The following is a 26,491-nucleotide window of genomic DNA, read 5'->3' as shown; positions in this document are numbered from 1 at the left end:
GAGAAGAATTGGAAGTTAACCTCAGGTACCTAACAAGGATAAAATCTTAGGAGATATAAAGAAGTATTTTGGATATGTGATTCCGTTGTGGAAAATGTAAAGACCTCTCAAGGATGAGGGAGGTAGCTCTGCAAAACCATTGATGCATTTCGAGTCCATTAAGAGGGACAAGTGGTATCCACTAGGATGAAGATAGTGTTATAGCAGAGCTAGAAACATGGGTCACTGGAGTACAAGTACTTCCGAATGGAGAAGTTGAAATGATTATGAGCGCTAGCTAATCAATGGTGGGGAAGAAAAGAATGTGGCTCTGGATAAACTACTATATTAATTATATGAATTGAGTACCAGTACTTGGACTAGATTGGGTACTTGTTATCGAGAATTCTAAGCACCCCATAGTTTTATTAAGGGTTCTTACAGAGGCAACCTAAAGTATAGATGATCTAACAGAAGGTGTAGATATGGTTCAGTATATCAAATGTGTTGGAACATAATCATATGGGTATGGACAATTGTAAATAAATAGAGGATGACATGGGTACACCCTAAAGGGGGAGGGGGAAAGTGGACAAGAGAAATACAAGTGTGAGACGAAGTCAACTGACACTATCATATGTTAACGAGAACGTTTAAACTTTAAGCGAAATCCCATGCTGGCACGAGTTAGCAAGGGCTAAAGGCCAATAATAAATAAATTGAAGCCATGATATCTGAGACCGTGCGCAGAACCATTAGTAGAGACCCTAATGGATGGGTGGATAAAAAAATGGGTTAACACAATAACAGAGTAAGATTGAGCGATCTAAGGACCATATAAAGGGTAGTATAGCCATGGTTGAGTAAAGATTAAGATATAGCAACAGAGTTATTGGCCGCTGAGATTTGACATACAAGTAGCAAGGAGAAAGAATAGAAAATCTCCTACGGTAGGGAATGAGGAGACTAAGGAGTACCCGAAGGAAGGAAAAGAAAGGGGTAGGATAGAATAGCGTTAGCGCGAGCAAGTTCTAGTGTGAAGGTAATATGTAAAGCAAGATGGACCAGGAAATGAAAAGACTGCGTCTACCTCATACCAATTGTATAAAAATAGTTGTACAACCTATGAATATATATATACAACATAAGACCAAGTGGAGGAGTACATGAGGAAAAAAAGGTTAAGATATTTTGGATACGTTACAGAGAAATGAAAAAAGAAGTTAAATCAAATGACCAAAAAGGAAATGGTCATGGTTGAACTAAACATCTACCCCAATATCGATTATAAGATAAAAAAGGAGAGGGCAAAGTAGAACCTGAAGACTAGCGAGACAATGCTAATGTAAATCTTGGGCTAAGTTGAGTGCCTTCGCACATTGTTGCAAGAATTGCAATATAACGTGTGATAGAAAAGTCGGAGCCAAATCTGAGGAAAAGGACCATGGAAGAATCTGAACTAATGATGAAGCAACGACACGAGATTATGTACCTAGAGTTTTATAAGTAGGGTTAAGAGAGTTGTAAAAAGGGCTTAAGCAAAATGAGCAAGAGTAACTGGTTACTAACAAATGGCGCACTGATATGCCAAAGTTCTACAACACTATACTAGTAGTGATAGACAAAATACAGAATGGCTATGAAGGTCATTGTGTGAGGGAACTTCAGCACCACTTGGTAGCCAACTCTGATAGGAAAAAAGCAAAACCCAAAAGGTAAGGGTACCAGTTGATGTCATCTAAAGAAGGCGAGAAGTAATACATGAGGTTGAAGATTCCACAATACGACCTTGGCTATAAGACTCATTTTGCACTCCATGAATGGATGATTTTATATGGAATGTCACCCGCAGATTAATAATATCATCCCATGTTCCTTCAATCAAGGACTACCTATTCAATCGAGATTGTGTGAAATTATAGATCAATAGAATGGTGAGACTTTACAAATTTCCCATAGCTATTGTCTCAGATGATGGAGCCCGAGTTACAGCTAACTACTGAAGATCATCCCACAAAGAGATTGGGAAGACAGATAGGTCTTCGTACACCATTGTACCCTTATATCGATGGACTGACTAAGTTTACTAGCTAAACACTAGAAGATAGATTGTGTGCCTCTACAGTTGACTCTAAAGGTAGCTCAGATGATTTCCTACTATCTGTCAAGATTACTTACGATTTTAAATATCATTCCAGTTTCCAGACGGCCCCGTATAAGACTTTGTATGGAAGAATGTGTATGTCACCATTGGTTAGTATGGTATTGGAAAAATATGACTAATAGGCCCAAGCATGGTTTAATAAGCAGGAGAGGAGGTAAAACTTATTCAGGAGAGATTATTAGTTACCTAGAGTCAATAGAAGTCATATCCAGACAATCGATGTCGACCTTTGGAATTTTAAGTGGGCGATTGGGTGTTTTTAAAGGTGTCGCCCATGAAATGAGTAATGAGATTCAACAAGAAGGGGAAGCTAAGCCCGAGATCCTTACCAGATCCTTCACCAAATAGGCAAGGTTGCCTATGAGCTAGACCTACAGGCAGATCTGGAAGTAGTACATCTAGTCTTCCATGTATCAATGCTTCTCAAGTGCGTTGGTGATCTATCTTGAGTATATCCCATAGATGATATACACGTTACAGAAGAGTTATCCTATGAAGAGAAACCTATCGCCATCCTGGATTGGCAGATTAGAAGATTGCGGACTAAGGAAGTAGCTTTCGTCAAGGTGTTGTGGTGAAATGGGAATTACAAAGAAGTGACCTGGGAAGCTGAAGAGGAAATGAAACACAAGTATCCGTACCTATTCCTTATGGCTACAAGTAATTCCAACTTCTAAAACTCTTAAGTTGATGAAAGTATGTGTTATTGCAATAGAAAGGAATTTTCCCTATAGTCTGTGTAAGATTTTGAGGAAGGTTTTGGTTCACATTCGAGGACGAATGTTCTAAAGGGGGGAAGGATGTTATATCCCATACTTTAATACCTTGAAAGGTTCTTAAGCTTCTTAAGCTTTCTAAGTTTCTTGAAAGGCTCTTAAGTTTCTTGAAAGGTTTTTAAGCTTCTTGGGAGTCACCGTGTGAGCCGGATAATCTATAACTCTACTAGACAAATCTGAGGAAGGGAGAATGTGACACCCCATAGTAGGGAAGATTGGAAATATGGTTATAAGAATCTAGAAGAAGTTGGAGGACAAGTAATGATTCATAGGACTCGACTTACTTATGTAAGCTACCAACTTGAAAATCTTACATTCTTAATCTACTTGAGTTCATACCAAGCTTACGTAGCAAGGATTACATAGGTTTGTAAAGTAAGATGAGATTACGAACCCACGAGGGGGAAAAAAAGTGACACATGTCAGAAAGAGAGAGTGCCACATGGCAGCAGTTGGAAGTGCCACATGGCAGCAGCTGAAGTAAGTGGGTGGACCCTACCTACCGCGTGGTAGCCCATAGTGGGAGGAGGAGGTGTGTTGGCCCTATAAAGGCTTGACATATGTCACCACTTAGGGGATAACACATGTCACCCCCTAAGTTGGCCGATATATATATGTTTTATGACTCATTAGTTTCATCTTTATCCTTTAGTTCGTCCTTATCAAGAAAATTCTAGAAAAAAAGAGAGAAGAGAAACCTTAAGCTTGAGAGAAGGAGCCACTGATTTGGAGCCAAAATGGTAAGCTCTCCGATTTTGTTCTGTGAATTAATTATATAGGGTATAACACAAAGGTATAAAGGTGTTATTAATGTAAATTTATAGTCTGTAGCAGCACCAAAAGGATAACAAACAACCACGAAGTTTCAGCCACGCTAAAAGAGCTTCTGAGGCGAGTTTTGGCGAGTTTTAGGCAAGGTAAGGATTTCTCTTTCAAATCGGAGTTTATGATGTTGTTATGAAGTATAATAAATGTCTTAAATTAGGCTGTAAGTGGAAAAATTGTATAAGGATGCTTGAAGTTAGAAACAAACTAAATTGAAGTCATTAGAGTTAAATAGAAGTCGAGTAGTGTGTTGTGATTGTGCTGCTACGGTTGCATCTGGGTTGGTTGTGTGTTGAAGGGATGGAAAGTGTTATAAAAAGGGTGTGGGTACTTTTTTTTGCAGCCACACAACCCTCCGTTTTGTATGGTTAAAGGTTTTACGAAACAAAAATTAAAAACTCTATTTTGGTATCATAGTTTTGAGGGAGTTGGTTAGAGTTTGTATTGTGTAATGTTGAAGTGATTTACTTGTATATATATCTCTGCTAGTTGTTGTTGATAATATGGCTTCCAAGATTATAATTGGGATAGGGCAAGTTACAGGGGAGATGCTGCTCGATTTTTGCAACTTCGGAACAATAATAAACTAGTTGAGGGAAATGGATAAGGAAATGATTCCTATGGATACTTGATTGTAGAGTTTGAAATTGGAAAGTGAAAGGTTATTAACCTTAGAATTTCTTTATTTTTAAATAGGTTCAAAAGACGACGAGACGAACATGGTTAAGGGTAATCCATAAGAGGTTGTGAAGCTACCTTCTTTCTCTTGGCATGTTTTTGGCATAAGTATGTAAAGCTACCCTTTTTCTCTCTTGATATGTCTTTGACATAAGTTATGATGTTATAATGAAATATTTATGGTACCAATTCCCTTGATGGGCCAAGTATGATATATGTTACTATCTAAGGATCGGGCCGAACATTTCTCGGCATATGTTACTATCTAAGGATCAGGCCGAACGTTCCTTAGCATATGTTACTATCTAAGGATCGGGCCGAACGTTCCTCGACATATGTTACTATCTAAGTATTGGGCTGTATGTTCCACGACATATATGTATATGATGACTACATTAGGGAAAGTAGAGAGTATGTAAAGTAGTTCCTTCCTTCTTTTGGCATGTCTTAGAATTAAGTAAGAATTAATATGAGCTTTGGGGGTAATTCCATTCATAAGTCTCGAGGGTGATTCATGATTCCTATTCTTAGAGATTCTCCGATAATTAATATCCTTTACTTTTATAAGTTATTTTGTATCGTCTTGATTCACGCCTATAGTTTCTAAGGCTCTTTTGATATAACCAATAGTGCTATTTGAGGGATGACTGATATGACTATCATCCTGATTTTCAAATGACAATTCATTTTTATTACTTCATTGAGTCTTGGATAACGTTTTAAATTGCATATGGTTACTCACTATTCTACTTGTGTATATTGTAACCCCTCCTATCACCGAGTCCCAGGCCTGGTATGTAATCGTGCACAGTTTACTGTATTATCCACCGAGTCCCTCACTAAAGGGTCGGGTACGCGATACGAGGACATGATAATGCAATGACATGAACAACTCACCGAGTCCCTCACTGAAGGGCTAGGTATGCTATACCAGAACTTGATAATGCAATGACATAAACAACTCACCTAGTCCCTCACTAGAGGTCCGGGTATGTATGTATATATATATATATATAATGATGTGATGTGATAAGGTAATGATGGCACCGGACCCTATGATGGTCCTACAGATATGATTCACCGAGTCCCGAAAAGGGCCGGCTATATGTTATTATATGAGCATGCATTTGTTTTTGTATGATTCACCAGTGCAGGTACAGTGATTCCTTAAGTAACACCGATATCTCCTAACTCTCTATTTCAGAAATGCTCCCAGTTATGCTATGTTATGCTTTACATACTCAATACATATGTCTTACTAACCCTCCTTTCTCGGGGGGGCTGCGTTTCATGCCTACAGGTACAGATACACACTTTGGGGATTCGCCAGCATAGGAGTCCCACTCAGCAGTTCAGAAGTGCTCCATTGTGCCAGAGATTAGATTTTGGTAATAACTTTCGATGTATATATTTATTTTTTTACGGGTACGACGGGGGCCCTATCCCGCCTTTGTTACTATTCTTACTCTTAGATGTCATTGGATATGTATGTGGATTGTAGATGTATGTATGTGGGTTGTAGATATATGTATGTGCAGTTGTGCCTATAAGACGGATGTTTTAGGATGTCCCCTTTATCATGACAACATTATTAGTGCGCGCTGTTTTTATTATGGGATGACCCTATATGTTACGATTGCATCGTCAGCTTATATGTTATCATGCCTGTTGATACATTATAACTCAAAAAGGGGACATATTTACTTATAGTTAGCAGAGGAATATGCGAGTGTCCAATTTGGGCACCCATCACGGCCTACGGGGTTGGGTCGTAACCTAAGCTGGGGATCTATGCCCACATCTCATGGTCGATCTCCTAGATAGCCTATTTGACTAGACGATGCCTCCAAGGAACCTTAAACATATGAATGGCTCTGGAACCTGACATCTCTAGACATAATAGCAACTTCTCCTCAATATAGCTCAAATGGCATCTAAGTAAACCACGTCATATTAAAGCACATGGTACTTATGTGGAACATACCGGTGCATTATCAAAATATGAAAAACTGGATGAACATGTTACACCCCGCACTCTCGAGATCGGAATGTCTTCTTAAGTTCCTTATACACTATCATGTGAGTTGGATAAGCTATGACACTATCAAATGACTCTAAGGAAGGGAGAATGTGATACCCCATAGTAGAGAAGGTTGGAAATGAAGTCATAAGAATCCGGAAGGAATTGGAGGCCAAGTAATGAATCGTAGGACTCGAGTTACCTACGTAAGATACTAACTTGGAAGTTTTACATACTTAAGATATTGGAGTACGTACCAAGCTTGCGAAGAATGGATTACATAGGCTCTTAAAATGAGACTAGATTTCGAACTCACGAGGAAGAGGAGAAGATGACACATGGCAGCCAATAAGGAGGTTCCACGTGGCAGCACCTAAAGCAAGTAGGTGAACCACCTGCTTGGGGGTCAAGTAGGTGACCCACCTACTTTAGGGTGGGACCCACAAAGACACGTGGCAGCCTAGGAGATAAGGCAAGGATCCATGGCCCAATAGGAGACGGACACGTGTCACCCTTAGGGGCTAACACGTTTCACCTCTTGAGGAAATATATATATGTGTATTGATGACTATCAAGTAATTTTTCAGCCAAAACAAGTCCAAAAAAAGAGAGAAAACGTGAGAGAGGGAGAACACCTATGGCAGCCATGGTTCAAGAAGAACTAAGGTAAGTTCTTCACTTTTCTTCCGTGAATTAATTATCTACGGTGTTCCCTAAGTACATGGATATGTATATATGTGATTTATAATGTTTTTGGAACCAAAACTTCAGATTTACAATTGGAAATTTGGAAGAAGAGAAAAAGAAAAAAACATAGAGGGGCAAAGAGGAGGGCTACGGGTTTGGCCCTTTTGGGGTAAGCTTCCGTATTTCATTCCATAAATTAATTGTTTGAAGTGTCCCTAATTTTTATAATGGTGTTTAATAAAATAAAATGTCACGACCCAACCCCGTAGGCCGCGACTGGGGTCCGACCTAGACCCCCGTACACATATCTATAAGCTGAGGTCACATTGAATCATAAACAAGACAATATCATGTAACAGAGCCCCACTGGGCGATAACATTTTCATAAACTGTAGCCCTTTTCGTTTGTATCACAACATGACAGGGCACGCAAGCCGACAAGGCTGCCATAACATAATAACATATATCATATATCATGTAGACCCAGCTTAATCAAACTGACATACACAACCCACATATACATGTCTGCAGACCTCTAAACATATAAATGACAACATATGGCAGGACAGGGCCCCCGCCGTACCCCTGAATGGATAAAACAATTTCTATACATCCGTGGACAGTATCAAAAACTAGGCTCCGATACAATGAAGCCTCTTCCAGCTGAGCTGCATGGAATCCTAAGCTGACGGACTCCCAAAATCTGTATTTGTACCTGCGGGCATGAACGCAGCCCCCCGAGAAAAGGGGGTCAGTACGATATGTGTACTGAGTATGTAAAACATAATATAATACAATTGGAAACATATCTGAGATAGAGAATCAGGGGATAAGATATCAATTCAGAAACCTGTACCTGTACTTTATGAATTATAAAAACATGCATGTTCGAGTCATATCATATAGCCGGCCCTTTCGGGGGTCCGGTGAATCATCTCTGTAAAACCATCATGGCCCTAGTGCCATCACCACCTTATTACAACACATCATCATATATTTATACACGTATCCTGGCCCTCTATTGAGGGACTCAGTGAATAATGCAGTGAACTGTGCACGAGAACATATCCTGGCCCGGGACTCAGGGAAAGAAGTGTTACAATATACACGAGTAGAGTAGTGAGAAACTATATGCAATTTAAATCATTATTAGAGACTTGACCGTATAAGAAGATTAAAATTTTGTCGGAGGACTCGAGTAGTAGTGTAGTCATCTCGAGTGACTTCTAAATGCCATTATGGGAAATATCAATTATAATCTCGGGGCTCCTAGACATGTACTAAAGTAAAGCCAAATCGCTTATGGAACCAGAACATTTGTTAACAAATAGTCTGTAAGACTTGGAGCCTGTATATTTGTTATTTCTTTAGCCTATAACAGTTTCCAGGGAAATAGTTCAACTATTGTAGGAGTTCTATATTCCAAAGTAAATAAGAGATATTTGAGGATGGAGTTACCCCGGAGCTCAGATCATATTCAACTTACAACTAAGACAAAGACATGCCCAAAAGAAGAAAGAGACTAAGCTTTATGTAGTCTGTACTTTATTTTAGATGACCTTCATACACATATTTCATACCCGGCCCATTATAGGGCTCGGTGAACCACTATGGCATTCAAATCTCACTTTCGTACCAAATACATATCAAGAGAAGGGAAAGATAGTTTCCCATACACTATTCTTTAGCACGTAGAAGCCTTAACAGGTAATACTTAATCCTTGTAGGAGTGTTAACACTTAACTGTAGTTAGGGATTATGGGGCGTACCTGGAGTTCTGGGAATGGAATTATTCCCACATTCCACATACAATTCACTTAAGGCTAAAACTTGCCAAAAGGAAAGAAAGATAATTGTACGTGCTTATACCAAAACATGCCACAAGAAAGCTTTACATACCTTTTGGGAGTTACCCTTTATCCTGCTCGTCTCGTCGTCTTCCAAACCTATTCAATATGAAAGTAATACGAATATCAACTACTCTTCACTTTCCAGCATCTTGGATTATGCCTTAATGTTAATGGAATCTATTTCCTTAGTCGTTTCCTCGACTAGTCCTTCAGTTTGTTAAGGCGTTAACGAAAATTGGGCAGCACCTCCCCTATAATATGCCCCATCCAAATTTCCAATTAGGTCCCTAAGACCTACAGCCAACCAACAACAACAACCTGCAGCAATTCATACCAACAATATACAACATACACTCCAAACAACTTATAAAAAAAATACGATATCTCAATAGGGCGTCTAGCCTTTATTTTGTGACGCCTTTAATTATACGTAACGAGGGGTCATGTGGATTCGACCAGAAGCACCCTAACCCACATTAGGACATATTAAGGCCCTGCAACAACAAGCCACACCCCTGCAGAGCAACTCACAAGAACAACACTTTGTTTCGACAACAATCCAACTATAACGACTACAAATTAGTTTATTCCGAACGCCAAGTATTTCTAAGACATTTTCATATTTCCAGCCACCAATAGGGCGTGTAACATGCTCCATCAGAACACATAAAGATCAAATTTAAAGAAGAAACCTTACCTTACGTTAAACTTGTCAAACTCGCCAAAACTATCCAAAATGTGAAATCTGGACAGTTTACTGTTTCACCTTGTCGCTTCGTTTCGAAGGGGTAATGGAGGGAAACAGGATTTACGCCCTTCATGAAAGTTATAAACATATATCTTAGGGTCGCAAACAATTTAGAATCATCCCTACATCAATTTTGTACAAAAAGATATGACCAAAATACTTACAGCTGTCCGTGTAGAATTTCCAAAACCAAATCTGAGCAGTACCTCCTCTACACTTCATCACCATTTTTAGAGCTAATACAAGTACAACTAGATTTTGGAGTCTGAATGAAAGTTATAGATCCACGAAATACCTTTCCAAAACATATTAAATCACTCGAAACGAATCTGTACACAAGACGTTATACCAATATTACTAATCACTGTCCCTTCCAAAAACGGGTTGGTTAATTAATTCTTAACATTTTCTCCTTTGACTTTCTCTTATTTTCTCTTCCAAATTCCAATTGAAAAGCTGGAGTTTTACTTCCATGAAGGTCTTAAAATACATATATACATATCCATATACTTAAGGTACACCGTATATAATTAATTCACGGAAGAAAATTGGAAAACTCACCTTTAATTCTTCAAAAATGTTGCTGCCTTGTTCCTTTTGGTTCTTCACGTTTTTCCTCTCATTTGGCTGATATTTTTGGATGGAAAATGAGTTAAAGAGTCAGCCAACATGTATATATACACCTCCTTAGGAGGTGACACGTGGCAGCCCCCTAGGGTGACACGTGGCAGCCTCCTAGGGTGACACCTCGTCCAAGCTTCCAACACAAAACTGCCACGTGGCAGCGTGGGGTCCATCCCAAGTAGGTGAGTCACCTGCCTGCTTGTCACCTGCTTGCTTCACTTTCGTAAGTTCGGAAACTAGTTTTTGCTCCCTCTCGTAGGTTCGTAATCTCGTTTCACTTTAAGAGCCTATGAAACCCTTTCTACGTAAGCTTGGTATGTAATCAAGTGACTCACGTATGTAAGATTTCTAAATTAGTAGCTTACGTAGATAAGTCGAGTCCTACGACTCGTTACTTGGCCTCCGATTCCTTCCAGATTCTTATGATTCCCCTTCCAACCTTCTCTAGTATGGGGTATCACATTCTCCCTTCCTTAGAGCCGTTTGATAGTGTCGTAGCGTATCCGGCTCACATGATAATGTCCAAGGAACTTATGAGACAATCTGAGTTTAAAAAGGGTGGGGTGTAACATCCTTCCCCCCTTTAGAACATTCGTCCCCGAATGTTAAACAAAACTTCCCTTAGAACTTATATAGACCATCGGGGGATTCGTTTCTATTTCCTTACACATATTTCCATCGAAGTACTTAGTATACGAGTTTCAGGAGTTGGGGTTACCTGTTGACCTGGTGTGTTATGTCCTCTTTTTAATTCCTTAGGTCATCCCCTTTTCTGGTTTTGATTTTTGCCACAGTACCTTGACGGAAGGCACGTCGTCAATTTGCAACCTTCTAATTTGCCAATCGACGATGGCAATAAGTTTCTCCTCATAGGATAACTCTTTCATCTCATGGACTTCATTTATAAAACATACTATGGGTGGATCGCTAGTACATTCGCAAAATATCTATATCTTATAGGCTGGGCGTATGGTCTCCAAATCAAGTGGTAAGCTCAACTTACCAGCCGCGTTGCCCACCTTACGCGCAACCTGATACAATCTAACATATTCTAGGTCAAGTTCCTTTTCTAGGTGACCCCATTTTGAACATCCAATCATCAACTTGAACTCCGCATGTCGACGTCGATTATCTGTATATTATTTCTGCCGACTCTGGGTTGTCATTCAATAGTTTGTTTAATCCTATTTGGCCTACCAGCTTAGTCTTTTCCCCATCAGGGAGACCTATAGGCGCTTCCTTACAACATCTTTTAGGGGGTCATTTGGATACTAAAATGGTAGCCCTTCTCGTAGGCAAACCTAATAATTGATGGACGATAGTCCTAGCTACACTTAAAGCCAACCTCATAAGCTTGCAATATATTTTCTAGCAGTTGATAGTATGCTCAGTCTATTCAAAAGCCCGAGGTAAATGCGGTATGAAGGTCTGTCTATGCTCCCGACCTCTTCTTGGATTGAGGTCCAAACGTTAACCATATTTGAAGTCCCTCTATCAGAGATATTAGCTGAGGAACTTCACGGAATCTTACTACTTCCTTGTTATATAACTTCACCTAGTCCCAGTTGCATAGGTGGTCTTGCTTGGAAGTAAAGGGGTTGATTCGTTAGCCTTCTCTCAATAATTCATATAGCACCCTACTCTTCAAGAGTATAGAATAGGTGCGTGATGACGTTGATAATTCGGGAATCCCTAGCTTCGTATAGTTTTTCTCAACTTTCTTCAGAACTTTAACTGGCACTTTATTCTTTTGGGTCCTTCTTCTCCCTTATTCTATATTCGATGTCGGGGAAGATCTTTGGTCACTCGTGGCCATGTCTTACTTCATCCATAGTATCAGATCCATCTCGATAGTTTGACTTAACCCCTCTCTGCATCTCTCAATAGTTAATCACAACTTGAGCTTCTTTGCCTAGTATAATAGCTATGGGGACTCCGTAAGGTTCTACCACTATTTTATTCTACAATTTTACACCTTCTCGGCAGAGTAGGTAACCTTTAATTGAAGAGGCAGGGACTAATATAGTTAATCCACAAGTAACATTCCCTCCATATTCATCTGGTGCTAGAGTTCGAAGTGAGTCTTGTAGTCCAGGTCATATTGTGAAATTTTCAACCTTGGGCACTGTTTCATATCATTCGTAAATTACATCAGCTGGTACCCTTACCTTTTGGATTATACTTTTTTTTTTTCCCTCAGAGTTAGCTACTCAGTGGTGTCGAAATTTCCTCGCCCACTGGCCCATATAGCCATTCTACGGTTTCCCTCTCATTAACTAGCTCTATGTTGACGAGTTGTGGCATTCGAGTGCGTCGTTAATTAGCAATTAGCTAATCCTTCTTATTTTGCTTAAGTCCTTGTTAGAATTGCCTTAACGTATCTTATAATACTCTGGGTACATAATCTCATATCGTTTCTCCATTGCTAGTTCAGATTCTTCCATCTCGCGTGATCATACCAGCACTAACGCATTAAGTTCCATCAGAATTTTGAAGTTAAGCGTGCTGAGGCGAGCGTAATATTGGGATGGGTGACCTTCCTGGGAAGTCTTCGTGTCGCGTTTCATTATAATCCTTGCCATAATGTGTGGAGCACTTGGCTTAGCTCCAGATTTACCTCAGTGTTGTCTGGCGAGTCTTTATGTTTTGCCCTATCCTTTTGTCTGTTATCTTGCCTCCAGTATCGGCGTAGACCCTTAGCTCCATCATCCTCTATTCACTTTGTGTTCTCCTCATTTTCTACCACAGGAGGCTTTCTATTCCTTTTTCTTTAGTTATTTATCTATCACAACATTATTTGCGCTTAATTCTATAACCAACGTTTTGGCTTTTGGTCTAGCATGCTGTTATTATCCTTCGTAGTGTCTCTTGAATTATTCGATATCCTTTCATTAGTACATTCTTCTGTTTTTATACACAGTCGCCTTCTAGTGTTATGTTTTTCAGGGTCTCTTCACAAACTTCTTAATGCTGCTTTATGTAGCATTTCGGCTTCCATCCAATTATTGGTAGCCTCCGAACCTTTTTAACTTGGTTCGGCAAGATACCTTATTGAAGTTAAGACGTTCATCTTAGATATATTCCCATATCGATTGCCTTCACCTTACTTTTGCCATTTTCTCATTAACTTCCCCCCTTTAGAGGGTACTCATACTTTCCTTTATTTGTACTTGTAGTCGTTTCAATTCCAATTAGGCAGTGCTAATATTCCGACGATAACTATTCCAAGTTTTCTTGAAGCAGTGGCTTTGTCCCAACCTATATCCTTTGTTTCTTGGGACGAATACAAGTTGTGCCAATTATTCCTTAAGTTTGCCATCCTCGTCCCTTGAGGGTTCCACTATTTTTGGGGCGACGTGGTGTACCCTTGTCATTTCTTTGTATCTTAAGCCCCATGCTCTTACTGCGTTCTCAACGTAGGCCTTTAACTTAGGCAACGCGTACTAAGTGCGTCTTACTAGTGGTTCCAATTTATCCCTGCATACTCATATCACACTGTTCAGTTCATGCTTACATATCCCCCTTTTTACTCGTATATATATTTGGTTCCTGACATCTCTTTGAGGTGCTTCTGTTAGAAGTTCTTTCCCCAATTAGTCGCTGGAAAATTATAAACTATTATCGTACATCATTTTCCAACCATTGTTGGAAGAAATCAGAACCTCTTAAACATCACAGTACTTCTTCTAATACTTGACCTATCTGGTCTCCTTCTGAGTTTATCCTCGAGTTATGAATAACTCATCTAATTTAAAATTAGGAGTTAAGGGCTTGGTATTTTTTTCAAAAAGAGTGAAACTCATTCGCGGGACATCATATCCGTCATTCTGAGCCCTCTATTTATATTCCTACAATACAAATACAGTTGGAGATACCATAACCTAAACTTTACTACTTAATTAAGCTTTTGTTACTCCGAAATAAAATTCTTCAAGTAAAAAGGGTGCCCCTTGTCGGCGACCTGAAGGATACCTCTTACAGCTTTAGTTAAACATAGTAGGGGTACTTAGTATCAATTACTCAGACATCTCAATAATCTATGTTTCATTCCCTGTTCCTTGTTCTGGGAAAATTTCGGCAGAGTTTCCTCTATATTTCTTACTTATCCCAAAACCTGCATGCAGAAAATACCAACAATGCCTCACAGGGCCAGCATATATATTTACATGTCATATCACAGCCGCACAGGGCTTTCAATGTCATTTTTTTATCGCAGCCACACAGGGCTTTCAACGTCAACAATAATATAAAAATATTAGACTTACCTCATATGTCCAACTTCAAACTGCAACTATTGCACTTCCTGACTGCTTTCCCTTCAGGTTTCAGCTTTACATTTCAAATAATACTTCACTACCTTACCAAACGGATATCTTCCATGCCTTCACTTTACTTACCTGCGTGCTTTGTAACTTTCCATGTCCTCAATTACTTTCTTCTGTTGGTGTCGTCCTTCTGTTAAGATCCAAGGTTAGTATAAGGAATTTTTTCCTATGACTCAGATCTAAAGCACGATCTCAGATGTAGAAGAAAGGTAACATCCTAAATATCCTGTAGCCTCCTGTTTATAGATGTGGCGCGCAACACACCGATAACCAAGACTCTACTAGACACAGTCTGCAGACAATCCGAGGACGAACTGCTCTGATACCACTTCTGTCACGACCCAACCCCGTAGGCCGCGACTGGGGTCCGACCTAGACCCCCCGTACACATATCTATAAGCTGAGGTCACATTGAATCATAAACAAGACAATATCATGTAACAGAGCCCCACTGGGCGATAACATTTTCATAAACTGTAGCCCTTTTTGTTTGTATCACAACATGACAGGGAACGCAAGCCGACAAGGCTGCCATAACATAATAACATATATCATATATCATGTAGACCCAGCTTAATCAAACTGACATACACAACCCACATATACATGTCTGCAGACCTCTAAACATATAAATGACAACATATGGCGGGACAGGGCCCCCACCGTACCCCTGAATGGATAAAACAATTTCTATACATCCGTGGACAGTATCAAAAACTAGGCTCCGATACAATGAAGCCTCTTCCAGCTGAGCTGCATGGAATCCTAAGCTGACGGACTCCCAAAATCTGTATTTGTACCTGCGGGCATGAACGCAGCCCCCCGAGAAAAGGGGGTTAGTACGATATGTGTACTGAGTATGTAAAACATAATATAATACAACTGGAAACATATCTGAGATAGAGAATCAGGGGATAAGATATCAATTCAGAAACCTGTACCTGTACTTTATGAATTACAAAAACATGCATGTTCGAGTCATATCATATAGCCGGCCCTTTCGGGGGTCCGGTGAATCATCTCTGTAAAACCATCATGGCCCCAGTGCCATCACCACCTTATTACAACACATCATCATATATTTATACACGTATCCTGGCCCTCTATTGAGGGACTCAGTGAATAATGCAGTGAACTGTGCACGAGAACATATCCTGGCCCGGGACTCAGGGAAAGAAGTGTTACAATATACACGAGTAGAGTAGTGAGAAACTATATGCAATTTAAATCATTATTAGAGACTTGACCGTATAAGAAGATTAAAATTTTGTCGGAGGACTCGAGTAGTAGTGTAGTCATCTCGAGTGACTTCTAAATGCCATTATGGGAAATATCAATTATAATCTCGGGGCTCCTAGACATGTACTAAAGTAAAGCCAAATCGCTTATGGAACCAGAACATTTGTTAACAAATAGTCTGTAAGACTTGGAGCGTGTATATTTGTTATTTCTTTAGCCTATAACAGTTTCCAGGGAAATAGTTCAACTATTGTAGGAGTTCTATATTCCAAAGTAAATAAGAGATATTTGAGGATGGAGTTACCCCAGAGCTCAGATCATATTCAACTTACAACTAAGACAAAGACATGCCCAAAAGAAGAAAGAGACTAAGCTTTATGTAGTCTGTACTTTATTTTAGATGACCTTCATACACATATTTCATACCCGGCCCATTATAGGGCTCGGTGAACCACTATGGCATTCAAATCTCACTTTCGTACCAAATACATATCAAGAGAAGGGAAAGATAGTTTCCCATACACTATTCTTTAGCACGTAGAAGCCTTAACAGGTAATACTTAATCCTTGTAGGAGTGTTAACACTTAACTGTAGTTAGGGATTATGGGGCATACCCGGAGTTCTGGGAATGGAATTATTCCCACATTCCACATACAATTCACTTAAGGCTAAAACTTGCCAAAAGGAAAGAAAGATAATTGTACGTGCTTATACCAAAACATGCCACAAGAAAGCTTTACATACCTTTTGGGAGTTACCCTTTATCCTGCTCGTCTCGTCGTCTTCCAAACCTATTCAATATGAAATTAATACGAATATCAACTACTCTTAACTTTCCAGCATCTTGGATTATGCCTTAATGTTAATGGAATCTATTTCCTTAGTCGTTTCCTCGACTAGTCCTTCAGTTTGTTAAGGCGTTAACGAAAATTGGGCAGCACCTCCCCTATAATATGCCCCATCCAAATTTCCAATTAGGTCCCTAAGACCTACAGCCAACCAACAACAACAACCTGCAGCAATTCATACCAACAATATACAACATACACTCCAAACAACTTATAAAAAAAATACGATATCTCAATAGGGCGTCTAGCCTTTATTTTGTGACGCCTTTAATTATACGTAACGAGGGGTCATGTGGCTTCGACCAGAAGCACCCTAACCCACATTAGGACATATTAAGTCCCTGCAACAACAAGCCACACCCCTGCAGAGCAACTCACAAGAACAACACTTTGTTTCGACAACAATCCAACTATAACGACTACAAATTAGTTTATTCCGAACGCCAAGTATTTCTAAGACATTTTCATATTTCCAGCCACCAATAGGGCGTGTAACATGCTCCATCAGAACACATAAAGCTCAAATTTAAAGAAGAAACCTTACCTTACGTTAAACTTGTCAAACTCGCCAAAACTATCCAAAATGTGAAATCTGGACAGTTTACTGTTTCACCTTGTCGCTTCGTTTCGAAGGGGTAATGGAGGGAAACAGGATTTACGCCCTTCATGAAAGTTATAAACATATCTCTTAGGGTCGCAAAAAATTTAGAATCATCCCTATATCAATTTTGTACAAAAATATATGACCAAAATACTTACAGCTGTCCGTGTAGAATTTCCAAAACCAAATCTGAGCAGTACCTCCTCTACACTTCATCACCATTTTTCGAGCTAATACAAGTACAACTGGATTTTGGAGTCTGAATGAAAGTTATAGATCCACGAAATACCTTTCCAAAACATATTAAATCACTTGAAACGAATCTGTACACAAGACGTTATACCAATATTACTAATCACTGTCCCTTCCAAAAACGTGTTGGTTAATTAATTCTTAACATTTTCTCCTTCGACTTTCTCTTATTTTCTCTTCCAAATTCCAATTGAAAAGCTGGAGTTTTACTTCCATGAAGGACTTAAAATACATATATACGTATCCACATACTTAAGGTACACCGTATATAATTAATTCACGGAAGAAAATTGGAAAACTCACCTTTAATTCTTCAAAAATGTTGCTGCCTTGTTCCTTTTGGTTCTTCACGTTTTTCCTCTCATTTGGCTGATATTTTTGGATGGAAAATGAGTTAAAGAGTCAGCCAACATGTATATATACACCTCCTTAGGAGGTGACACGTGGCAGCCCCCTAGGGTGACACGTGGCAGCCTCCTAGGGTGACACCTCGTCCAAGCTTCCAACACAAAACTGCCACATGGCAGCGTGGGGTCCATCCCAAGTAGGTGAGTCACCTGCCTGCTTGTCACCTGCTTGCTTCACTTTCGTAAGTTCGGAAACTAGTTTTTGCTCCCTCTCGTAGGTTCGTAATCTCGTTTCACTTTAAGAGCCTATGAAACCCTTTCTACGTAAGCTTGGTATGTAATCAAGTGACTCACGTATGTAAGATTTCTAAATTAGTAGCTTACGTAGATAAGTCGAGTCCTACGACTAGTTACTTGGCCTCCGATTCCTTCCAGATTCTTATGATTCCCCTTCCAACCTTCTCTAGTATGGGGTATCACATTCTCCCTTCCTTAGAGCCGTTTGATAGTGTCGTAGCGTATCCGGCTCACATGATAATGTCCAAGGAACTTATGAGACATTCTGAGTTTAAAAAGGGTGGGGTGTAATATCAAATTTCAATTTGGGGCAGTGAAGAAGTAACACAAACAGCCCGCTCAATTTCAGCGCGTTTGGAGAAGTTCCGAGTTGCGCTTTGATGGTTTTGGCCAAATTCGGGTAAGGTAATGTTTATCCTTTCAATTTGGGCTTTATGATATTGTTATGGAGTGTATTATACTCCTTGTGTGTGTCTGGAAACGTGAAAATAGTACAGAAATGCTTGGCGTTGAAGATAATCCATATTGTAGTCGTTATAGTCGAAATAAGGTGTGGTTCTTGTGAGTTACTGCTTCAGGGGTGTGATGTGTTGTTGCAGGGACTAAATATGTTCTAATTTGGGTTAGGGAACTTCTGGTTGAAGCCACATGACCCCTCGTGGTGTATAATTAAAGGCGTTACAAAATAAAGGCTAGACGCCCTATTGTGATACTGTATTTTTGAATAAGTTGTTTGGAGTTTATGTTGTATATTGTTGGTATGAATTGCTGAAGGTTGTTGTTGTTGGTTGGCTGTAGGTCTTAGGGACCTAATTGGAAATTCGAATATGGCACATTATAGGGGAGGTTCTTCCCAATTTTCGTTAATACCATAGCAAACTAAAGAACTAGTCGAGGAAACGACTAAGGAAATAGATTCCATTGATACTAAGGTGTAACCTAAGATGCTGGAAAGTTAAGAAGGGTTGATAGTCATATTACTTTTATGTTGGATAGGTTCGAAGGACGACGAGGCGAACAGGATAAGGAGTAATCAAACTAGGTATGTGGAACTTTCCTTTGGCGTGTTTTTGGAATAAGTATGTAGAGCTAATCTTCTTTTCTTTTGGCATGTCTTAGATATAGGATATAAATGATATGTATATGATATTTGGGATTCAATCCATTCGTAAAGACCGGAGTACGAGTCGAGACTCTCGTTTACTTCTTGACATTAGAACTCCTGCAATAACTGAGTCATTGCCTTTAAGTCTTCTATGTGATGAAAAATAGTACATGTAAAGACTATCTCTTCTTTCCTTTGGAATGGCTTAATTTTAAGTAAAATAATATATGATACGGGTTTAGAGGTAGTTCCAGTTATGAGATTTGAGTGTAACTCATGACTTGTAGTCGCTCCTGAACATTAAGAGTCTGAAAGTAGTCAAACTACTATTCTCGAGCCTGCTATATAATGAATAGTAAGTAGAGGTACCAGCTTCTCTTTTTAGAGGCTCTGAAATGATAAATGCCGTTGATTGCATGAGTTGAGTCTTTGACTAGATAAATTGTGTTTCTGATTGCATAGACTATATTTCTGATTGCATAAAATATGTGGCCTTATTCTGATGCATGTTTGTGATCCCTAAGCCCCAACTGATGTAAGCCCTAATAACATCTAAAGGGATACCTCGGATAATTACTCCCCTAGTCTTCAGGTGACGGTTCACTTGACCGTTTCATCGAGTCTCAAATAATGACTTAGTTGCATATGGTTTCTCACTACTCTACTCATGCATACTATAACCCATCCTTCCTCGAGTCCCACGATAGGCCAGGAACGTTATCGTGCACAGTTTTACTACTTCTTTCACCGCATCCTAGGACGGATGTGTATAGTTATATACACGAGAAGATGATGCCATACGTGAGGTGTGATATATGTTATATGTTATGACGATACGATTATTCACGAGTCTCGGGCCGGCTGTAATATGATAGTATATATGGAGAGATAAGGAAGAAACACCGAGTCCTTCCTTAGAAGGCCGGGTACGGTATGTATATTATGATAGTATGCTATAGATATACACCACTTCATTCACCGAGTCCCTCACTAAAGGGCCAGATACTTTATGTAGGCATGCATATGAGATTAGAGTGATACATTGTGACCCTGAGCCCCGTAGTGAACCGGGTGTAATATGATAACATACATGATAAGATTATACCGTGTACGATAATATGGTACCGTATACGATGATATGATACCGTATACGATGATATGATGAAATGATATACATGATGATACGATAATATGTGAATATGTAGAAGTGATTATGGCACCGAGTTTAGTAGAGGGCCGGGCACAGTATATGATGATATATAGGATTACGTGTCCTAAAGTGCAGGTACAGTAATTCGTTAGTTGTTATACTTGTCCCCTGCATCCCTATTTCAGTTATGGTCTCAGTTATGATGTGTTATGCTTTGCATACTCAATACATATATCGTACTGACCCCCCTTTTCTCGGAGGGCTGCGTTTCATGCCCGCAGGTACAGATGTTCATTCTAGAGATCCATCATCTTAGGAGTTTCTCTCAGCTATGTCGGAAGTGCTCCACTGTTCTGGAGCCTAATTTTTTATACTGGTTACTTAATGTATATATTTGTACATTCAGGGGTACGGCGGGGGCCCTGTTCCACCATATGTTGTTGTTGCTATTCTTAGAGGTTTGTAGACATATGTATATATGGGTTGTTATAAGTTTGTTTCGACTGTGCCTATACGGCATGTTGTAAATTTTTTTATGTTATGGCAGCCTCATCGGCGCGTGCCCCTTTCATGATATGATATAAATGAAATAGGCTATATGTACATGAAAAAGTTTTAAACTATTGAGGTTTTGGTGTATAGTATCACATCACACACGGTTCAACTTAAGTGTAGCTGATAAATATGCATAAGAGGGTCCAGGTTGGGCTCCAATCGCGGCCTATAGGGTTGGGTCGTGACAGAAGTAGTATCAGAGCAGTTTGTCCTTGGGTTGTCTACAGACCGTGTCTAGTAGAGTCTTGTTTATCGGTGTGTTGTGCACCACATCTATAGAAAGAAGGCTACAGGACATTTAGGATGTTACTTTCTTTCATATCTAAGATCGTGCGATAGAGCCGAGCCATAGGAAATGAAATTCCTCATACTAACCTGCGATTTTAGCTGGACAACGTTGATAGAAGAAAGTAAAAAGGGCAGCCCGGTGCACTAAAGCTCTCGCTATGCGCGGGGTCCGGGGAAGGGCCTGACCGCAAGGGTCTATTGTACGCAGCCTTGCCTTGCATTTCTGCTAGAGGCTGTAACTAACGATATTGGATGTTACGAAGCATGCAGGTAAGCAAAGGCACGAAGGACCTATGTCAGGTAAGGTCTTGCAATACAATTGATATATAAAGTTGGAAAATGAAAGGAAAATTATACAGAAAAGTGCAACAGGCGCAGTTCGAGGGGACATACGAAGTAAGTCCATTTTCATATTGCTAATTGTGGGCGCCCTGTGTGGCTGCGATCTGAAATGATATGAATATATATGTGTGCCCTGGGTGGCTGCGATATGATACGATACGGATATATATTTGTATGCCCTGTGAGGCATTATTGGTATTTTCTTTGTGCAGGTGTTGAGATAGTAAGAAATGTAGAGGAAACTCTGCCCAAATTTTCTTAGAAATAAAAAGAGAATGAGATGCAGGGTTGTAGTATGTCTTGAAAGGTTGTTCTCGTAACAATGATGAGATTTGACTAAACGAGTATGGCTGACCTCGAGAAATAAGTTAATTGCTAAATTAATGGCAATAGAAACTAGGAAGTCGATACTGGAATAGTAGACCGAAGTTAGAAAGGACCTATAAGCCAAAGAAGATGACTCAGAGAGGACTGATAGATCGGGATAAAACGATATAGTAAGGCATCACCTGAATTGATACATAGGGATAAACTATGACAAGTTATAGTTGAGGGAAGTAATAGTATGATTAAGACAAGAGTACGAGGGATAAAGAATTGTGACGGATATGAAATGTTAATAAGACAGCTTGTGAAACATTAAGGATAATACTAACTAAGAAGGGTAAATAGCCCATAGTAAGAATCGTAATGAAAGTCAAGCGGTGTTATACTATGGGACTGAATGTGAACAGGGTACCAGGTGAATATAACAAAAACCGTTATGAGAATAAGTAAAGGGTAATATGGAATTCCTTACGCCCAACCAAAAATGGAAATGAGCTGAAGGAATAATACAAAAGTTCTAATAGAGGCACTCAAGATAGATGTGATTAATTAAGTATGAGTATCGAACAAAAAGAGAAATGGACAGTTACGAACTGGAGGTATAGTATAATGAAAAAGTATTAAGACAAGGCCACTACTACCCCGAAGTTGATATGGTTTTAAGCAGGATTAGAAATGAGCCTTAAGCACACGACAAAGATGCAAGCTCAGGAGGTGCAAAAAAGTATGGTGTACACGTGACTCCACTCTAATGATTAGTGGTATCCACTGGAATAAGGTTAGTACAATGACAAAACATGAGTCATTAAAGTATAAGTACACTCGAGTGGGGGATTTGCACCAATTATGAGCCCTCACTAATTACTGATTGGGATGAATGGAATGTGGATTTGAATGTACTGCTACATTACAGATATTACTCGAGTATCAATCGTTAGATGAGATTTTATACAATATATTGCGAATACTAAAGAACCCTAAGGTTATTCTAGGGTTTCCTAAAAAGGCAACCTAATATGGGGATGATTTAACAGAAGATGTAGATATGGTGCAGCATGTTAAATATGTTGGAGTAAGAATCATTCGCGTGTGAATAGCTAAAAATAAATGGAGGATGACATGTGTACACCCTAAGAGGGGGGAAGTGGACAAGAGAAGTACAAGCATAAGAGAAAATCAACTGACGCTATCGTGTGTAAATGGGAACGCTTAAACTTCAAACGAGACCCCATAAGGGATGGACACAATCATACCCGCACTAATGCACTGGATTCCATCAAAACTCCGAAGTTAAGCATGCTTGGGTAAGAGTAGCACTGGGATGGGTGACCCCCTGGGAAGTGAAAAAGGGAATGAAACAAGAATGAAAAAAAAGAGATTGTAAGTGCGTGTTAGTGCAATGACACATGCAGAACAGAGTAAGCCAAGAGCAGAAAAGATTATGACTAAATTGGAACGCACCTCGTGCAAATGACATAAGAATAATTATGCAGCTTACGATCATTGACATACTAAGAGCAAGGTCAAATAATTACTCGAAAAAAGAAAGTCAATAATAGCAATGTGATTGCCATATCTAGAATCTATTAAAGAAAAGTGTAAGGTGGTTCGAGGCAGAACTATTAAGATATAATCGGTATTAAGGACAAAAGTCATAGCAGAGCCCTGACCTCCCCTGACCTCGACAGAAGGAGGTAAGCCGCTAGTATAGCGACACTAAAGCATTTTCTGGATGGCTCTATGTACCTACACACATTTGTGTAAGCATTACAGTATAATGTATGGTAATAAAACTAGAAAGAAGATCTGAGTAAAAGAGCAAGATAGCATACCTAAGGTGTTACAAGTTGAATTAAGAGGAGTTGTATAATGACTTAAACGAAGAGGAGAATCAGAGGCTTGATAGCCTATTATGGGGGATGGGAATCTCGACTCGGAGATGAAAGGCGATTAATGTAGGTTATAGTGCAGGCTGACCTCGCACTCTACGGAAGTATAAGTTCATATGGGTTATGGTAGATAAGCTGACAAAATTAACCCATTTTCTTCCAATTAGAAAGGTATAATCAGCTAAGGATTATACGAGGTGACATAGCAAGGAAATAATAAGATTTCACGGGGTTCCCATATCTATTATCTCAGACAGAGAACTTCAATGTACGGCTAATTGCTAGAGATCATTCCGGTAAGGATTGGGAACACAGGTGAATCTTAGTACGACATTTTTCCCTTTGATTAACGAATAGGCCCAAAGGGGATCCAGTAAATTATTGATGAAGTAAAGCTTAATCCGGGACAAGCTATTGATTAGAAACCTAGAGTCGGTAAAAAGAGGATACATTGATCCTTCTTAGGTCATTTGTAGAGTAGATAAGGCTGCCTATGAGTGGCACCTACTGTCCAATCTGAAACAATACGTTCCGATTTCACAGATCAATGCCTCGCAGATATATTAGCGACCCTCCCAGAATATTCTTTGTGGGTGAAGTCCACATGAAAGGAAAGTTATCCTACGAGAGGTAACCTATTGCCATCCGGGATAAGCAGATTAAAAGGGTTGCGAACTAAGGACGTAGCTTCCGTTAAAGTACTATGGTGGAATAAAAATCATGAAGAATTAACTTGGAAAGTTGAAGAGGACATGAAATACAGGTGTCCGTACCTATTCCTGATGTTTATAGATAACCCCCAGTATTGGAACTCGTATATTAATTACTTGGATGAGAATGTATGTCATTCCAGTAGAAAGGAATCTCCCTACAATTTGTATAAAGTCTTAAGGGAAGTTTTGTTCAACATTCGGGGACGAATGTTCTAAAGGGGGGAAGAATGTTACACCCCGCACTCTCGAGCTCGGAACGTCTTCTTAAGTTCCTTAGACACTATCATGTGAGTCGGATAAGCTACGACACTATCAAACGACTCTAAGGAAGGGAGAATGTGATACCCCATAGTAGAGAAGGTTGGAAATGAAGTCATAAGAATTTGGAAGGAATTGGAGGCCAAGTAATGAATCGTAGGACTCGAGTTACCTACGTAAGATACTAACTTGGAAGTCTTACATACTTAAACTATTGGAGTACGTACCAAGCTTGAGAAGCATGGATTACATAGGCTGTTAAAATGAGACGAGATTACGAACTCACGAGGAAGAGGAAAAGATGACATGTGGCAGCCAATAAGGAGGTGCCACATGGCAGCACCTCAAGCAAGTAGGTGACCCACCTACTTGGGGGTCAAGTAGGTGACCCACCTACTTGAGGGTGGGCCCTACAAAGACACGTGGCAGCCTAGGAGACAAGGCAAGGATCCATGGCCCAATAGGAGACGGACACGTGTCACCTTTAGGGGCTGACACGTGTCACTTCTTGAGGAAATATATATATGTGTGTTGATGACTATCAAGTCATTTTTCAGCCAAAACAAGTCCAAAAAAAAGAGAGAAAACGTGAGAGAGGGAGAACACCTATGGCAACTATGGTTTAAGAAGAACTAAGGTAAGATCTTCACTTTTCTTTCGTGAATTAATTATCTATAGTGTTCCCTAAGTACATGTGTCACGACCCAACCCCGTAGGCTGTGACTGGGGTCCAACCTGGCTATCAACTGTGGTAAAATTGAACTGTAAATAAAATAATATTATGTAATAAAGCCCCACTGGGCAATAATATTTTTGTAAACCTATAGCCCTTTTCATTTGTATCACAACATGACAGAGCACGCAAGCCGACAAGGCTGCCATAACATAATATCATACATCTTGTATCATGTAGACCCATCTGAATCACACTAACATACACAACCTACATATACATATCTGCAGACCTCTAAAAATATTAATAACAATACATGGCGGGATAGGACCCCCGCCGTACCCCTGAATAGACAAAATAATTTTTATACATCAATGGTCAGTATTACAAACTAGGCTCCGATACAATGGAGCCTTCTCCAGCTGAACTGAGCGGAATCCTAAGCTGACGGTCCCTAAAACTTGTACCTGTACTTGCGGGCATGAAATGCAGCCCCCCAAAGAAAGTGGGTCAGTACGACATATGTACTGAGTATGTAAACCAAAACATAATACAACTGGAGGTATATCCGAAACAAAGAAGCAGGTGAACAATTTATCAAATCAGGAACATGTACCTGTACTCTGTGAATCATAAAAACATGCATGCTCAAATTTTCAATATAGCCGGCCCGTTAGGGGTCCGGTGAATCATATATGTAGTATCAGTATTAGGCCCCGTGCCATCGTCACCTTATTACAACACATCATCATAGTATCAGTATCAGGCCCTAGGCCATCGTCACCTTATTACAACACATTATCATAGTATCAGTATCAAGCCCCAGGCCATCATATATATACATACAGATGCCGGCCCTCTAGCGAGGGACTCGGTGAACAATGCAGTGAATTGCACGAATCTGAAAACTGGCCCAGGACTCAGAGAAGA

The 26,491-nt window shown here is 39.7% G+C and overlaps 1 pseudogene; it reads left to right on the top strand.

Moving 5' to 3' along the window:
• Positions 1 to 12,796: 12,796 nt before the first annotated feature.
• On the top strand, positions 12,797 to 12,916 carry LOC129904438 (5S ribosomal RNA; annotated as a pseudogene).
• Positions 12,917 to 26,491: the final 13,575 nt, after the last annotated feature.

Source organism: Solanum dulcamara, chromosome 1 (genome assembly GCF_947179165.1).
Source record: "Solanum dulcamara chromosome 1, daSolDulc1.2, whole genome shotgun sequence".
NCBI lineage: Eukaryota > Viridiplantae > Streptophyta > Magnoliopsida > Solanales > Solanaceae > Solanum > Solanum dulcamara.
Note: the sequence above shows the minus strand (reverse complement) of the source record. Positions and strands in the feature narration are given on the sequence as shown.